We start from the raw sequence: 15,842 nt of genomic DNA, 5'->3' as shown, positions 1-15,842 counted from the left end.
TGCCCTCTCACCCTGGGCCATTCCACCCTACCACACCCACCCTGCACAACCTATGGGCATAGAGCCCAGGATCCACCCACACAAACATCTGACTTCAGTGTGGCTCAAGGAGTCAAAGGGCACAGCATCTGTTTATCTTCCCACTGACAGCAGCCCCAAGAGGCCATGGGCAGGTCCCAAGGATCAAGGTTAGGGGCTGAGCTGCAACAACCCCAGCGTTATCCTTAGTGGACAAACACTGACTTCCTGGGGGACCCTGGCTAATGGTTGTCCAGTCTTCAGGCCTGTTTTCCCATCGTCAAATGGGGGATGTGGCGGGAGGGAAGGGGAGTTTCAGGGACAACAAGACACCCTCTACAAGGGCCCTTGGTTCCTAAAACCCTATCTGTTCCCAGGGGACACTCTTCTGGGGCTCCCAAATCCCTAGGATTGAACTCTCTTGACTCAGAGCTTGTGGTCATGGTGGGGAAGCCACTAGCAGCACTGGTCCCCTGTTCAGGAGACTCTTGTGGGTACCAGAGACTAGACCCCCAAGGCAAATCTACATGCCTACTTGGTAGGGGCTTCCCTGGGCAACCAGGGGATGGATGGATGACCCCTTGTGTCCCTGCAACCCAGGCCAGTGCTGGTGGAGGGTCAACAGATGACTTCTTAGTTAATGCCAAAAGGGGAATTTGTCACCAAAGAATCAGCCCTGTCCCTCAGTGGGGAATCCAAACACCCACCATGGTGCACACATTTTCCACAGTGACCAGCACACACGTGCACACACACAGGTAGATCGGTGGCACTGCCAGCGCAGTCGTGGCCACTGCCCCCTATACCACCTGACAGTGATGTCCTGGCCTCACTGGGTCCCCACGCCAAACCTACCAGGGGGGCTGCATCCCCACTTAGAGAGGAGAGCGGCAGCCCTCGGCTGAGGACGGCTAGGGAGGCAAGAACTTTGGGGATGAGGTCCCCACCTCATAGAAACAGTTAAGAACACACAGAGTACAAACCTTTTTTTTCTCCTGAAACAAAAAAGAAAGAATTAGTATTAAATGACATGCTGGATTTTGACATGGCCCCCACAAAAGAAGTAAAAACTCAAGACAGCATCTGGCTACTCTGGACCCCGGGCACGCAGCACACACACATGGCCACGCCAAGCCACACCAGGCCATGCCTGAATGTACCGTGTCCTACCTCCCCCATCCCCCAGATTTATGGCATCCACCATGCCCTGACACTATACAAGGGACAAGAGGGACTCCAAGTTCCACCTCTTTCCCACCTTCAGCCCACCCCCTCAAGGGTGTCCTGAGCACTCCCCCCCCCCCCCTCGGCCTAGGCCTAAGTCTGGAACACGCACCAGCCCCACCCCCAGGCAGCTGATGCTACTCACCACTCAGATCCGCACTTGCCCATCCCTCCTTCAGGTAGATGGAGGTGCAATTAGGGGCTCCAGACATAGGATCCCGTGTGAGTGGTATGGCCAGAGCTCTGGGAGCTTGAAGCCCCTCCCCAGCCCACAGTGGCAGCCCTGGCCATCTCCCACCCCCACCGCCGCCACTAGGACCCTGCTGCTGGCTGATGGGCACCACCAAGAGAGGATCGTGCACCCCAACAGCATCCCTCATCTTGGCCCTATAGGGTCTTCAGAACAAACAAAGGATGTTTCTGAAATGCCCTCAGTCTATGACATGGCACAGCCACCCAGGCATAACCCAGCCCTCCAAAGGCCAGTTTAGTTCTACAGTCTTAGAAAAGAGAGGACCGTGGGGCGGGGCCACCTTGGGGCCAGAACTACTTGCCCAGTGGAGGTAGGAAGAGAGGAGGCAAGGTCTTCAGACTATTTTCCATCAAGTAGGTCCCAAAGTGAGGCCCTGGGCACCAAGGAAGCTGGTGGAACGTGCAGACTCGCCAGCCCCACCCTTCAGACCGGGACACCTGGCGCTAAGGGTCTGGAGAACCACCATACCATGGGTCACACACTGTCCACTCCTCGAGCTCTTATTTATATCAAAGGACATCCCTGAGTGGGATAAAGTCCTGTCCTGGGCCGACAGCATTCCATGAGGGGACTTCCATTCCCGTTGACACACACATCTTGTTCCAACCCACTCACCCAACAAATGCACACATCACACACTCCCATGGGCCATGAGGTGGCCCTGCCTTTGCACAAGCTGTTCCCTCCTCAGGAAGGACTTCCTGATGCAACCAACCACCACCTCCTGATGCCGTGAAGAACCAAAGGTGCAAAGGTGAGAAGGCCACGGGACATGGGGGAGGGGGGGAGGCTGGGAGGGAGGGGGGAGGCAGGAAAGGGGGAGGGATCTGTAGCCCCCTGTCCTACTCTAAGGGCCCCTCCCCACCCGCCTCCCCCACATGTGCCTGGGCTGGCTGCATGGCTGGTTAGCAGGTTAAGGATGCCATTAGCACAGGGGCCGAGCACAGGTCACCTCCCACCATGTACCGGAGTTAGTAAGAGACACAAAAGACAGAGACCATGGGCCAGGGAGATACTGGCCTAACACCCTTGGGCACCCAGCCTAGACAGGGTTGAAAAAGAGCAAAATCAGGGCTCCTGTTAACAGTTTCCAGCTGAGGGAGGGGAACCCAGAGCTAGGAGTCCTGGGGAAGCTGGGAGTGTCTCCGGATTGGGGTCCAGGAGAGAGGAAGCAGCCGCCTGTGAGGGCCCTCAGCCTCCTGGTCATGAAAGAGTCCTGGGTAGAGGCTAAGGCCCCTCAAGGAGACCCTCCTCCTGTGGCAGCGAACGGTCAGCCTGCTGCGCCTGAGCCCTGCCCCCTGGTCCTGGGAGGAATGGACACGGTCCCTCAACACTTGCCCCAATGTCCTGGGAGCTGGGTCCCCTCAGAGGGCTCCCTATGGAAGGACAGCACAGCCCGGTCAGTGGGAGAAGCCCCCAGACAGGCCCCGATCCGTGCGTGGCCTGTCTGCTCTTGGCCGCCAAGTCAGAGGGCGGCCCTGGGCACGGCCCTGGGGAGTGTCCCACTGGGGGCTAGCTCTGCCCTGCACTGGTGGGGTCTCAGAGGTGGCCCAGCCCCAGGCGCCCCTCGGGGACCGCGGGAGCTGCAGGAGGGGAGAGCATGCGGGAAGCGGCTACCGCAGCGCAGGCGGGAGGACGTGTCCCGTGCAGCCAGGGGCGCAGAGGAGGGTCCGGGGCTGCGCTGGCGGAAGGGGATGCAGAAAGGCATCATCTAGGCGCTGGGTACCTGGGCATCAACTCCTGGATGAAGCCGTTCTCACCCCCCACTTACTGACTGGGGCCGCGACCCTCCTCCAGGAAGCACAGTGCGAGCGCCAGGGCAGGCGGGACACCTGCGCCAGCTGTTAGAGCAGCCACAGCGAGGGACAGCCAGCCCAGGCAGCGCTGCCGCCACTGGGACGGTGGCGTGGTGGCGAGGCCCGCCCCACCCTCCTTGCCCTGCCACTGTGCCCTCGGCCGAGGCCTGGACCGCCTTTAGCTGGGCTCCCAGAGACGCCAGGGGACTGCGGAGAGGGGGGCGCGGCGGGGGAGAGGGTGCCCGGTGCGGGCGCGGGGGCTGTGGGGACCGCGGGGTCTGGCCCACCGCGTCTGTGTGAAATGGGGCTCCGCCCGCACTGCTGGGAGCCTACGGGAGTGAGCGCCCAACAGGAGCTTTAGCTTCCCCCGGACACAAAGCGGGTGACGGGATGACTAGGGCTGGGGGAGGGGCGGGGAGCAGGGGGCCACAGCTCAAGGCTGTGAGGCTTCTAGGGGTGACGGAAACGTCCTAAACTCAGAGGTGTGCATGGTCACACGTACCTGTGAACACACTAGGAACCACTGAATTGTGCACTTTAGGGGTGGATTATATGTATGTACAGATCCCAATGAAATGTTGTCTAAAGAAAAACTAAAAACCAAAGAAAAAGAGCTTCCCTTGCTCCTGTACATCCTCTCGCCCGCACGTCCACCTTGCACGCTGCAGGCCTCGCTGCGAACTCAGCCAGCGCCACATCCACACAGCCCGGCGCGTGGTCGGAGGTCAGTAACTGTCCAAGGCCTGAGGAGAGCTGACGGGGGGGGGGGGGTGCAGATGACGGGGGGCTCCATGTGACAGATGGGTGGGGAGGGGCTCCATGTGAACATGAAAGGAGAAGGGACTCTGTGACACAAAGGTTGGGGGAGAGACTCAGCCTGACACATGAATAGAGGAAAGAGTATGTGACACACACATGATTAAGGGAAGGGTTCCAGTGACACATTAGTGTGACAGGGGCTCAATGTGACACACAAGTAGGAAAGGGCTCAGTGTGACACATGGGTTTTACAGGAGTCAGTGTGACACATGAGTAGTGGAGGGCTCAGTGTGACATGAGAGAAAGAGGGGCTCAGAGTGACACATCGATGTTACAGGAAATGGGTGTAACAGTGTGACAGGATCTCGATGTGACACAGGAGTAGGAGAGGAGCTTAGTGTGCCAGAGAGGAGCTCAGTGTGACACATTAGTGTGACAGGGGCTCCATGTGACATATGAGCAAGAAAGAGGCTCAGTGTGACAAATGGGTGTTATAGGAGCTCTGTGTGACACATACATAGGGGAGATCCTCAGTGTGACGTATATAAAAAATAGTGGCTCAGTGTGACCCATTAATGTGACAGGGGCTCAGTGTGACACATGAGTAAAAGAGGGACTCAGTGTGACACATGGGTGTTACAAGAGCTCAGTTCAACACATTAATGTGACATGGGCTCAGTGTGACACATGAGTAAAAGAGGGACTCAGTGTGACACATGGGTGTTACAGGAAAGCAGTGTGACACATTAGTGTGACGGGCTCAGTTTGATACAAGAGTTGGGGAGGGGCTTAGGGTGAAACAAAAGTAGGATAGCGGCTCAGTGTAATGCATTAGTGTGATGGGCTCAGTGTTTAACAGATGTGCGACATCGGCATTGTGTGCCACATGGGTGTGATGGAGCTCAGTGTGACACGTGACAGGAGGAGGGGCTAGTGTGACACAGTAATGTATCAGGGCTCAGTGTGACAAATGAGTAGAATAGAAGCTACATGTGACATGAGTATAGGGGGGCTCAGTGTGACATTGGAGTGGAGGAGGGGTGCTCAATGTGACACATGAGAAGAATAGAAGATACATGTGACATATGAGTATAGGGGGCACTCAGTGTGACATGAGTAGAGGAGGATCTCACTGTGACACTGGAGTGGAGGAGGGGCTTAGGGTGGCCCATGAAGATAGGAGGGGCTACAGTTGACATAAGTGGAGGAGGAACTCAGTGTGACATAGGAGGGAGAGGAGCTCAGTGTGACATATGATTGCAAGAGGCACTCAGTGTGACACACGAGTAGAGGAGGAGCTCAGTGTGACACATGACTAGAGGAGGAGCTTAGTGTGAACTATGAGTGGAGGAGGGACTCATGTTGACATATGAATGGAGAAGCTCAGTGTGACACATGACTAGAGGAGGAGCTCAGGATTAACTAAGTGGAGAAGAGACTCATGTTGCCATGAGTGGAGATCAGTGTGACACATGAGTACAGAAGTAGCTCAGTGTGACACATGAGTGGAGGAAGAGCTCAGTATAACACATGAATAGGGGAGAAGCTCAGTGTGACACATGAGTGGAGGAGGGACTCAGTGTAATACATGAGTAGAGGAGCTCAGTGTGACATATGAGTAGAGGAGGAGCTCAGTATAACACATGAATAGGGGAGAAGCTCAGTGCGACATATGACTAGAGGAGCTAGGTGTGAACTATGAGTGGAGGAGGCACTCATGTGACTTACAAATGGACATATGAGTACAGGGGGAGCTAAGTGTGACATCTGAGTGGGGGTGAGGGACAGTATTACATATGAGTAGGGGAGGGGCTCAATGTGACACATGAGTAGAGAAGTAGCTCATTATGACATATGAGTAGAGGAGGGACTCAGTTTAACACATTGGTAGAGGAGGAGCTCAGTGTGACATATGATTAGACGAGGAGCTCAATGTAAAATGAGTGGAGGAGGGACTCATGTGACATCAGAGAGGAGGAGGAGCTCAGTGTAACACATAACTACAAAGGGGCTAAGTGTGACACAAGAGTGGGGGTAAGTATTACATATGAGTAGAGGAGGGGCTCAATGTAGTGCATGAAGAGAGGAGGGCTCGGCGTGACATCAGTGTAGAAGATAGGCTCAGTGTGACACATGAGTAGAGAAGTAGGTCAGTATCACATGAGTAGAGGAGGGAATCAGTGTGACACAGGAGTGGAAGAGGGGCTCAGTATGACATATGCATAGAGGAGGAATTCAATGTGACATATGAGTGGAGAAGGAGCTCAATGTGACGTAAAAGTGGAGGAGAGGCTTAGGGCGACACACGATGATAGGAGGGGCTCAGTGTGACATAAGAGTAGAGGAGGAGCTCAGTGTGACACATGACTAGAGAAGAGGAGCTCAGTATGAAACATGATTTGAGGAGAGACTCATGTGACATCAGAGAAGATGTAGCAGCTCAGTGTGACATGAGTACAGGAGGGGCTAAGTGTGACAGGAGTGGGACTGGGGCTTAAGTATTATATATGACTAGGGGATGGTCTCAATGTGATACAATAATAGAGGAGGGGCTTAGTGTGACACATGAGTAGAGAAGTAGCTCAATGTGACATGAGTAGAGGAGGGACACAGTGTAACAAATGACTAGAGGAGGAGCCCAATGTAACATGAGTGACATATGAGTGGAGGAGGAGCTCAATGTGAAATAAAAGTGGAGTAGGAGCTCAGTGTGACACTTGATTAGAGGAGGGGCTCAATGTGACATGAGTGGAGGAGTATCTCAATGTGACACATGACTAGAAGAGTAGCTAAGTGTGACACATGAGTGAGGGTGGGAGTAGGTATTATATATGACCTCTGGAGCAGCTCAATGTGATATGTGAGTAGGGAGAGACTCAGTGTAACACATGGAGGAGCTCAGTGTGACATATGAGTGGAAAAGAGGCTGATTGTCACCTAAAAGTGGAGGAGGAACTCAATGTGACATATGAATAGGAGGGACTCAGTGCAACACATGAGTAGAGGAATTCAGTGTGGCATATGAGTGGAGGAAGGACTTAGTATAACACATGAGAGAGGAGGAGCTCAGTGTGACATATGAGTAGAAGAGGGACTTGGTGTAACACATGAGAGAGGAGGAGCTCAGTGTGACATATGAGTAGAGGAGTGACTTGGTGTAACACATGAGTAGAGAGGAGGAGCTCAGTGTGACATATGAGTGGAGGAGGGACTTAGTGTAACACATGAGTAGAGAGGAGGAGCTCAGTGTGACATATGAGTGGAGGAGGGACTTAGTGTAACACATGAGAGAGGAGGAGCTCAGTGGGATATATGAGTAGAGGAGGGACATAGTGTAACACATGAGTAGAGGAGGAGCTCAGTGTGACATATGAGTAGAAGAGGGACTTGGTGTAACACATGAGAGAGGAGGAGCTCAGTGTGACATATGAGTAGAGGAGTGACTTGGTGTAACACATGAGTAGAGAGGAGGAGCTCAGTGTGACATATGAGTGGAGGAGGGACTTAGTGTAACACATGAGTAGAGGAGGAGCTCAGTGTGAATATGAGTGGAGAAGGGATTTAGTGTAACACATGAGTAGAGGAGGAGCTCAGTGTGACATGAGTGGAGGAGGGACTTGGTGTAACACATGAGTAGAGCAGGAGCTCAGTGTGTCATGATACAGAAGGAACTTAGTGTAACACATGAGTAGAGGAGCTCAGTGTGACATATGAGAGGGGGAGGGACTTAGTGTAACACATGAGTAGAGGAGGAGCTCAGTGTGACATATGAGTGGAGGAGGGACTTAGTGTAACACATGAGTAGAGGAGGAGCTCAGTGTGACATATGAGTGGAGGAGGGACTTGGTGTAACACATGAGAGAGGAGGAGCTCAGTGTGACATATGAGTAGAGGAGGGACTTGGTGTAACACATGTGTAGAGAGGAGGAGCACAGTGTGACATATGACTAGAGGAGGAGCTTAGTGTGAACTATGAGTGGAGGAGGGACTCATGTTGACATATGAATGGAGAAGCTCAGTGTGACACATAACTAGAGGAGGAGCTCAGTGTGACATGAATGGAGGAGGGAATTAGTGTTACACATGAGTAGAGGAGGAGCTCAGTGTGTCATGATACAGAAGGAACTTAGTGTAACACCTGAGTAGAGGAGCTCAGTGTGACATGAGTGGAGGAGCGACTTAGTGTTACACATGAGTAGAGGAGCTCAGTGTGACATGAATGGAGGAGGGAATTAGTGTTACACATAAGTAGAGGAGGAGCTCAGTGTGACATATGAGTGGAGGAGGGACTTAGTGTAACACATGAGTAGAGGAGCTCAGTGTGACATATGAGTGGAGGAGCGACTTAGTGTTACACATGAGTAGAGGAGCTCAGTGTGACATGAATGGAGGAGGGAATTAGTGTTACACATGAGTAGAGGAGGAGCTCAGTGTGCTACAGGAGTGGAGGAGGGGCTTAGTGACTCGTGAAGACAGGAAGAGCTCTGTGTCATAGGAGAGGTGGAGCTCAGTGTGATATATGAGTGGGGGAGGAGCTCAGTGGGACACATGAATACAGGAGGAGAAGTTCAGTGGCTCCTTGTTAATTTTGAGTGGAGGAGGAGTCAGTGTGACATATAATGGAGAGGTCAGCATGACACATGAGTGGAGGGGGGGTCTGTGTGACATATGAGTTAGGAGGGGCCTGAAACATCCCAGAGCTGCAGTCTCTACCACAGTAAGTGATGCCCATGCTGGGGTGAAGGTGGACACCAAGGGTGCCACCACAACCCTACAGATCTCTAGGCATTCTGCACACACCAAAGGAATTCTGATTCATAAAGTAAATGGAAATGGGCAGGTGAACAATCCTAAAAGTTACAGAAGTTCATCTAAAAAAGGTAGAATTCCAAATTAGCAATCCTGAAACATCTGAAAACCACCAATTTCCCTAAAACTGAGTCCACACCAATTATAAAGAGGGACCTTTAAGACATCTGAGCCACCATCATACCCCACAAGCTCATGACCCCTAGCCCGAGAACATCCGCAGGGTCTTCCTGGACAGGGTCTCAGATTCTGGACTCTCCAGGACCTAGAAACTTACAAAACAGATATTTGACAGCCAACTCTTGGGGAAGCAAAGACATTAAAATCAATAGATAAAACACCATCATGACCGCCATCACTTTAGAGAACAATAGTACATTGTAACAGCCCAAAGTAGCAAGGACATCACTCAGATTTTTACAATGGAATAAATTTGCTTTACAAAGAATTCCCAGCCTAGCCCGCCATTTTCTGATTTTACCCAAGAAGCATGACCAGTCCCATCACAGACTAGCCCGCCCATCACCACTCCCAGTAAGTGCCCCTCCTCCAGCCACAGTCCTGTTCTTGAACTCTGCCTTGAACAACTCCAGGGCTGTGCAATGAGACGTAATCGTCCACCTCCCCCACAGCACCCCCTAGCATTCATTTATTCATTCATTTCAACTTTGGTGGAAAGAATACAATATTTAGTCTTGAACCCTCCATCTGAGTCTCTACACGTGACATTCAGGAAACCCATCTGAGCATCAGTTTTACCATCTAAACAAGGGAAAGCTGTGGCCAACAAAGGATCTGAATGATTGCCAACAAAGTGGACAGCCAGGAGGCTGGCCCTGACCGTGGGACCCAGAATGAGAGCTCCTGGAGGGGCAGGGACTGTGCCAGGGACCTGGGAGGGGAGCCTGGGCTCCTGGCACCATTTCTGAGATGTCAGCCACCAGCAGGGAAGAAAGGAGGCGTATATAACTTCTCCTTTCAGTCCCCACTCAGCAGGACCTTCTCAGAGTCCCACCCCCTGACCCCGCCCCCCACCCCCTGCCCCTACAAAGAGTCAGATTCACCCTTCTCTGCACCACTTCCCCAGCCACCCCGGCCCAGGTTCTCTGCCATCCGCCGACTCTTGTCCGTCTCCCCGAGGCGTGCACTTTCAAGGGCAATGTCCGATTACTCGATGCCTGGCACAGGGCCTGGCACACAGTAGACCTTCACCGAATGTGCAAACGAATGAATGAAAGCCTACCATGTACAAGGCCCTGGAGGCCAGATGAGCCCGAAGCGAGGATGATGGAGGTGAAGCAGGTGATGGATGGGTGATGGCCAGGTCCACAGTGATGGAGATGAGATGCTGCGCCCATGATGACAGAGGCCAGGTGGAGGGGAGGGGAGCCCGAGATGACCCACCCACGCACGGGGAAGCATGAACCAGGCCCTGGGACCTGGTAGTTGCAGATGACAGTAAGCAGAGCTGGGTGATGGGAGCCATGAGGATGGAGCTCATGGTGACAGACATGCGTGAGATGGACCCCCCAAAAGACTAGAGTGGGAGGAGGAGGAACCCAGGACCCACAGGCTGGGCCTGGCAACCTCAGAAGGTCAAGGTGGAACATATAAAGGCTCTTGAAGGTGACAGAGCCCAATCCGGCGTCCCACTCAACCCCCGGCGCCACCCTCTTGCATTATGAGAATAACCATTACGTGCAAAGTTTGGAGAACATTGAACAAGCCGAGAACCTTGCCAGTGAGAACAGTGCACACCCTAGATCAGGGGTCAGCAAACATTTTTGTTTGCATACCCCATAAAAGAATTTTGAAAAGCCACCTATCTCCCTCTCCCCCAGCCCATTTTTTAATTAGCAACAAAATTTTCATGCGAAGCTTAAAGAGTTGGTTACCGATGGTAACCCCCTACATATCACATAACATATATGTGACATGAATGGGTTATTTGTCCACCTCAGAGCTGCAAATGAAGCTCATTCAATTTGTCCACTCCCAACGCACTGGCAAGCCAATCGGACAGACAGACTTTCACCAATGTCTGATGTCATTTCGGGCACTTTTCGATCGAAGTCAACGTGTGCCTGCGCATCGGCGAGGACAAACACTGCCCTCCGGATTCTGAATCTCACGTAGAAGAGTCGCCTGGGTGATAAAGGGGAGGGCACCGTGGGACACGGTGGAACTGACCTGGGTGACGCACCGGTCCGCGTGCACAGGTGTCCTCCAGCTCCGAGGCTCCGTGAGGGGCGTGGCGCAGCGGCCGGCGTCTGGTCCTGAGGTGCCCAGCCAGCACCGCCGGGCGGCACACACCACGAGCAGCAGCTGGGGCGGCCGGGGAGTCTACGGAGGCTGGGCATAAGGCCCAGCCAAACCGTGCTCAACCCATCCTTGTCCCTCCATCCATGAGGGATCCCAATGTCTACTGTGAGATGCCCAGAAGCTGGGGTCTAAAGGCTGGTGAGAGGGGGGCTGGTCAGACTCCAAGCAAGGGAGTAGGAGTTGGGGGCTTGGGGGGGAAGAGGCTCCACTCCAGGACACAGGAGGGAGAAGTTGACTGGTGAAGGAGTGTTGGCAGATCATGCCCCCCACCTGTGGCAGCATCGCCAAGGAGTGGCAAGGGGGGCAGTGAAGGGGAGGGGACTGGGGGCTGAAGCTGCCACTCTTCTGCTCACTGTGGCAGAACTAGACACATAGATGGGCTACTGGACAATGTTCTGAGGGGCAGTGGCAGGGTGACTGAGGGCAGGGGGTCTCGGGGAGAGGTGGATGTGAAATCCACGCTAGGGTGTCTGGGGTTAGGGAGAGACCCACACTGTCTCTCACTTCCATTCACTCAAACACCTGTCTCCTTCACACACGCATGCACACACAAGAACAGACCCACACATGCATGTACGCCCACACATGCACATATGCGTGCACACATACACACGCACACACACACACACACACAAGCAGACCCACACATGCATGCACACTCATACATGCACTCACACACGCACTCACACACCCAAGCACACCCAGACAAGCACAAGCACACATCCACCCCCAGGCCAGGGTCCCCTGCACACTGAGCCCTCCCTGGGCTGGGACAACACCCAAGCTTAACCTGGGGAAGTCAACCAGCACCAACACTGGGTGCCTCCCTGGTGGAAGAGGGCAGACTAATCTAATCCCTGGACCAGGGGTCCCAGGTTGCAGCATGCTGCCAGGTGATGGGCACAGGCTGCATGGGGGTTAGGCTAAGGCTTGGCCCTTGGGGTGATAGTCAGTTCTAAGTAGCGGGAGGTGAGTTCCAGCCTGGGCAATAATCCCAAAGGCCAGGTCTGGGGTGTGCCAGGGGGCTTTCCACCTAGCCTCGTGGTCTTCTGATTCATGGGCACCAATGCCAGGCCATGGCGTCACAGGAAATGCCCCTCTTGGCCCCAGAAGGGTGAACCCCAGACCTCAGGGACATGTGAGGACACCCAGAACAGCCTCTGCCCCTCTCCACCCCAGGGTCCCACCTCTGACCTGGGGGGACAGGCACATTTCCACTCACTCCTTCCAACTCCAGCCAACACCAAGCAAACAGATAAAGTGCTTTGTAAAGTGCAGGTATATAGGTAATATCCACATCACCCCACCAACCCCCACCCTTCTTCTTCCCCACCCCCGCCCCACCCCCACCCAGGCCCCACCCTACCCCCCACCCCAAGGTGCCCTGCCCTTAGAAGCCCCTCAGCTGCTGCTGAATACTGCTACGGGCCTTGCACTGAGGCCACAGCAGCAGTGGAATTTGGTCTTCCCCACTATGGAATGAGCCTAACCAATGTCTCCCTGGGGTGAGAAGGTGCCCCCCCCATGCAGACTAACCCAGTAACATCTGGCTAGAATTTGGTCTCACCCTCTGTCCTGATCCCCACTGTGGGACCCGTTCATCCCCTCAACCCACCTCCACCCATGGGTGGGCCCAGCCTCCACAGAGGGACTGGCTTCCCAGGAGGCCCTACTTGACAGCTGGGTGTTAGGGTCTGGGGGAGAGTCCAGTGTCCCCTGAGAAGCACAGGGAGGGCAGTATTGAGAGCACTGCCTCCCGAGCGGCTTCTGTGAGGGGAGCTTGAGAGAAAGCTTTGCACAGGCGCCTGCCCCCGCCCTGGCCCAGCCCCAGCCCCAGCTCCGTGATGGCAGCCACAGGCGAGCAGGAGGGGGAATTACAATCACCCGGGGAAATCGCAGCCAGGGATCTCCATCCCCGCTTCCCCTAAAGGCTGAGCGGGGCGTCTCAGTGAAATCTGGGGCCAGCTCGGTCCCTCCGGGAAGGGGGACATCTAGGATCTACTCTCCCTCAGTAACCACCGGATTCCCTGCCACTGATCCATTTGGCCAAGTGGCCGCTACTCACAAAGGCTGAGTGGTGACTCCCACCAGAGAACATCCTTCCAATGAGCAGGAGGAAAACGAGTGGTGGGGAAACTGAGGCCCTGAGGGGGCGAGTCGAAGACAAATTGCGGCTGGGCCTGGTTCCCGGGACTCCCAGACAGCGTTCCTCGCAGGATCCTCGGGCCTTCTGGTCTGGTCTTCTGGCATGGAACTGGGTACCAGCACAGTCACTCTGCCGAAGGGGCACATCTGGACCCACGCCTTCCTATTTCTTCATTCTCGATGGGTGACTGAAGGTGATCCACTCAGGCTTCCAGGCTCTTCCTGAGTCTCAGTAAAATTGAGGGCAGCCTGGGATAGGTATAGTCCCATGGCCTCCAGAGAGAGGTGCGATCTTAATGAACATCAGGAACCAATCTTTCTCTCAGCCTCAACGTCTTCATCTGTAAAATGGGGGAGCTGGCTGGGAGACCACCATGGGCCCTACGCTGAGACCACAGCAGCACCATTTGGAATGTGGTCTTTTCCACTTGGAGGGCAGGGGCTGAATCGCCCTCATCTCTGCCCCCAGAGTCCCCGCATGAGGCCTAGCACACTCCCACAACATCTTGCAGCTTGAGGGCCTTTCTTGACTAACCTCTGACCTATCTGATTCAAGTCAGGGGGCGCTGCCTGGTGATCTAGAGGCTCCACCCATCCTTCCTGCCACTGCTGCAATTCTACTTTGAGGCTATCTCCCTAAAGCTGATGACTTTAGGGAGCAAATTTCACATGTTCTTCACAGACATTACAAGGCTGGCTCATCCGTTTTGCATCTGGCTTCAGAATTTGTTGTCCAGATTTCTAGGAAATCAGTAATGAGTGATTCTAATAATTGTTTGTTCTTGGAACGCTCCTAAAAATAACTTGGTCAAATGAGGGTGGCGGTGGGTGGGGCACTCCTCTAAAACATTCCTCCTTCATTCCATCCAAGGTCTCGAGTTCCAATTACTCATAAAAGTTTTGTGTGCATAGTTCCAAATTCTAATGAATTTCCAGGAAATATCACCAAAATGATGTTGGCATCGTTAAGATGTGTGTTTTTTCAAAAACTCTTGCTAGCTGCTCCCTTTTCCTGCAGACTCCAACTGCAAAAAATATGTCAGTTTCTGGGACATAGTATTGGAGCTGTGTCTTAGTGGCGTAACTGATGATACTGGATTCTCAGAACCGCCAAGTCTTAAGATTTCAGAGTCAGCATGTCCAGAATAATGCCCAGCAGTCTCTCCTCCCCAAAGTCAACACTTTTCAAGCTTTGCCTCTATCTACCCATGACGTTCTTTTGGATTCTGAGCAGGTGGATATTTTGGGCCTTATTTCTTTGTCGTCTCTCTCCATCTTAGTCAAGAGACTGGTGTCAACCAAGTTCCTAAAGGATGACAGCTATGGTCAAGGTGCTCAGGGCAAGGTCCCAGCCTAAAGTATAGCAGCATCTGGAAAGCTGCCATCTTGTCCCCGTGTATGTGGGGAGCCTCCTTTGCCATCCATGCCATCTCCATGCCCATGATGATGGTCCAGCTCTGTCCCAGTCTCAACCTCAATAAACTTCCGTTGCTGGAAAGAAGCAACCAGATCTGACCAGCCCCGAGGCTGTGGCTTCACGCCGGGCTGGCGAGTAGGCGTTTAGCACCTTCCCCTGGCAGAGGAGCTAAGCCGCAGAAATGAGCTTGAGTTACATTGCAGGGTCCAGCCAACTTGGCAGCCCCATGGGTCAAGGCTGGTGTGCAGCCAGCCGTGAGTCCAGCACAGTTAAAGGCATAAAACAGTACTTTGCTACAGAGATATAGTCTTGGGCAGGTTTGTCCATAGTGCCCCACCCACAATCCATGATTTCTGCCACCACTGTCTTTCGAACAGCCTTCCTCCTGCCAGGAATCCCCACTCCACAACTCTCCTTACGCATCTAGAACCCAGCCTCCCACAGGTTGAAATGCTACCTCCAATGATGCTAATGAGGAGGGCTATAAGGCATGGGTAAAGATCAGAGTCTCTTCTCCCATCTCTAGGTTCAAGTCAAACCTCAGCCATATCTACTCCTGCCCAGCAAGTCCATAGCTCTGAGGTCTTCTCACCAGTTCTACATGTCAGAGCTTCTTCAGAGGCTGGAGCTAGAATCTTGGCTCTAGAACATCGAGAAGACCCCTCATCACAAACATCTGAGTTTCATCAAAGGTTGTGCCTGGGGTCTTGGCTCTGGAACATCAAGAGGACCCTTCATCATGGAAATCTGAGCCTCATCAGATGCTGGGGCTGAGGTTTTGGCTCTGGAACATCAAGTGGAGCCCTCATCTTGGACATCAGATCTTCATCAGAGACTGAAGCTGAGGAGTTGGCTCTGGAAAATCAATATGGCCATTCATCATGGACATCTGAGCTTAACTGGAGACTGAAGCTGGGGTCTCAGATCTGGAACATCAAGAGGGCCACTCATCGTGGACATCAGGGTTTCATTGGAGGCTGGGGCTGTGGTCTCTAAGCTTTGAAACATCAAGTGGACCTCTCATCATGGACATCTGAGTTTTATTAGAGGCTGGAGCTGGGGTCTCAGTTCTGGAGCATCAAGAGGGCCATTCATCATG

Source organism: Miniopterus schreibersii (assembly GCF_964146895.1).
Source record: "Miniopterus schreibersii genome assembly, chromosome: 1".
NCBI classification, from domain to species: Eukaryota; Metazoa; Chordata; class Mammalia; order Chiroptera; family Miniopteridae; genus Miniopterus; species Miniopterus schreibersii.
This window is presented reverse-complemented; position numbering follows the sequence as displayed.